The sequence below is a fragment of the Pteropus vampyrus genome, unplaced genomic scaffold (assembly GCF_000151845.1).
Source record: "Pteropus vampyrus isolate Shadow unplaced genomic scaffold, Pvam_2.0 Scaffold2, whole genome shotgun sequence".
NCBI classification, from domain to species: domain Eukaryota; kingdom Metazoa; phylum Chordata; class Mammalia; order Chiroptera; family Pteropodidae; genus Pteropus; species Pteropus vampyrus.
This window is the reverse complement of record NW_011888783.1, coordinates 14,005,695-14,008,544: the sequence shown is the minus strand read 5'-3', so window position 1 is coordinate 14,008,544 and position 2,850 is coordinate 14,005,695. Positions and strand designations below refer to the sequence as shown.

The following is a 2,850-nucleotide window of genomic DNA, read 5'->3' as shown; positions in this document are numbered from 1 at the left end:
AGGAAAGACTGTGATGGTGACAGAATTCTGTATTCTGTAGTCTGGAAAATGTGAAACGATGGTAAAACATTGACTATGTTTACCCATTATTAATTCAGGAGACTGGCAACATGGCTGTATTTGAGGGGTTTTGTTTTTGTTTTTGTTTTTCAGCAGTGGGGAGTGAAAACGTAATATATCCTCTGCAGGATTCCCCCTTTTTTTCCTGATGGAAAAAAATGCAGCTTTTACTTATTTATCTATAACCTTTGCAGGGCTCTATTTTTTCAGCTGGCTTTTCCTATCCAGGTTCAGGGCCTAAGCAGGGGATTGGTCCAAGGTTAGCTAGAGTGCTGGATGAGATGAGTGTTGGCATCTGTCCCTGTGACTATTGATTCTGGGGCTATGCCAGGTCCCTGGGGATTGGAAAGATTCCCTATCTGAGGCTACTTGGCTCCAAAAACCCTTCCTCCAGCCCCTGCCAACTAAAACACAGTAGGAGCAAATGTTGTGTGGCAACTGGGTATAAACACAACAGTTGGAATGCTTCAGAAAGAAGTTTGGATTTCCTGGTTAAGTGTATTCAATGTTAAAACAACAATAACAGTGTTAAAAACACATTTGGGGATTGTTAGAATGTCTTACCCACTGATTCTCATTATTACTCTTAGGGACTCATTGGATACACTGGTATCTCCAAGAAGTATTTCTTTAAGTATTATCTTGCAGATAAAGATGAGGTAAAGTGAAGGAATGGATTAAAACAGACCCCCCGCCCCTGCCCTACCCAAATAAGGCAAGTGCAATGTTTATTCAACCAATGTCTTTCCTGTGAGTGGAATAGTGAAAGGGGAATAAAGAGACATGGGTTCTGCTTTTGGCTGTGACTCCTACAGGCACTGAGATGTTAGGTAAATCTTGTCTCTGGCCCTTAGTTTCTTCATCTCTAAAGTGGGCAGGTTACATATAGGAATCTCTGAAGTGCCTTCTAGCACTGAAGCTTGGTGAGCATTGGGACCCTCTGAAATTGAGCAAATATCCTCAGCCCAGCATGCTTTGTGCTTGAGTAGAGAGCAAAGGCTCTTTTAATTTATTTATTTTTATTTATTTTTACTTTTTTTTAGGCGAGGCAATCCTTGGTTGACCTCACAGATTGCAAGGACCTTGTCAGCTTACGATCCCTTATTTTTTTATGCCTACAGACCTGGTCTTCCTAGGTGGTTTCCCATCCAAGTACTAACCAGGCCTGACCCTACTTAGCTTCCGAGATCAGATGGGATCGGGCTTGTTCAGGGTAGCATGGCCATAGACGCAAAGGCTCTTAGTTTTTAAATTACAGCTTTGGTGTTGGCATGAGGACAGAGAACCCCATGAATTTTTCACCCAGGGACTGCCTAGTAGGGAAGGATTCTTGTTATAGGCTGAATTGTGTCCCCCCACACACAAAAAGATATGTTGAAGTTCTCACTCCCGTTCTGAGGAATGTCACCTTATTTGGAAATCAGGTCTCTGCAGATTTAAGCAAGTTAAGATGAGGTCATGAAGATGTGCCCTAACCCAATATTCCTGGTGTCCTTATACAACGGGCAAATTTGGACAGGGACAGATATGTACAGAAGATATGTGAAGAGACAAAGGGAGAATATTATATGAAGATGGAAGCAGAGATTATGCTTCTACAAGACAAAGAACATCTGGGGCTACCAGAAGCTGGAAGAGACAGGCGAAAATCCTTCTCTTACAGGCTTCAGAGGGCACATGGTCCTGCCAACACTTTGATCTCAGACTTCCAGCTTCCAGAACTATGAGACAACAAATTTGTGTTGTGCTAAGCCACCCAGTTGTGGTACTTTGTTATGGCAAACTAATACAGACTCACCTCAGATATCCTGGGCTCAGGCTCCACTGACTTCTCTGCAAGAAGGAATAGATATTTTGCCCACTGTGTGTGTTATTTGATATTTGCCGGATAAAAGAGTAGACAAGAGACAAGAAGAGAAGGAACAAAAAGGGAAGAAGAAAAATTAAAGGGTATCTGTAATAGTGTATTGTATATTTGCAAGTTGCTAAGAAAGTAGATCTTAAAAGTTCTTGTCACAAGAAAAATAAATGTTGTAACTATGTGTGGTGACAGATATTAAATAGACTTATTGTGGTGATCATTCTGCAATATATACAAATGTTGAATCATTATGTTGTACACCTGAAGCTAATATGATGTTATATGTCAATTGTACCTTAATAAAAATGGTTTTTTAATTTAAAATATTTTTAAATGGTAACTTGTGATGAAAATGGAGAGGACTGGGACCAGGGCTGCTATTTAACTGGTATGCACAAATACAACCTAATCGCTAAAGTATTTACATGCCAATAGCCATTGCCCTTAGACCCCTTGTGAGACATTGCCAGGCTGGCTGCCTCTGCCATCTGGCTGCTCTGTCCCTTCCCAAGGGGCCCCTCCAAGATTTCTCCCCAGAGCCCAGCAAATGAAGGGTTGACTCTTGATATTTCAGGAGGTCTCTGGATTCTGCCCCAGGGCTACCTCTGCTATAGTCCCTTATCATTGGCCAGAACCAGTTGATAATATGATTTCTCTTTGAGAGCCTTGTGCATTTGAGTTATGGTATAGGGCTTCTGCAAAGGATAGGAGAACATGCCATGGAAAGAGGTCAAATCAGAGGCTGCTGGAGGGAGGTAAAAAGAAATGAACATACGAGAGATCAGCGCAGTAGAAAAGAAAACAGAGCCAGGAAGAGGGGTTCACTGCAGTTGTTACTGTCCCATTGAGATATTGCTTCACCTAAAAATTCCTCTGGTCTTCTTGTCATTTTCCTAGTAATCCACCACTGATCCAGGAGTAAGGGAGGA

The 2,850-nt window shown here is 41.8% G+C and overlaps 1 pseudogene; it reads right to left on the bottom strand.

The window, feature by feature from the left end:
• Window positions 1–1,172: 1,172 nt before the first annotated feature.
• Window positions 1,173–1,290, bottom strand: LOC111739964 (annotated as a pseudogene).
• Between the last annotated feature and the right edge of the window lie 1,560 nt (window positions 1,291–2,850).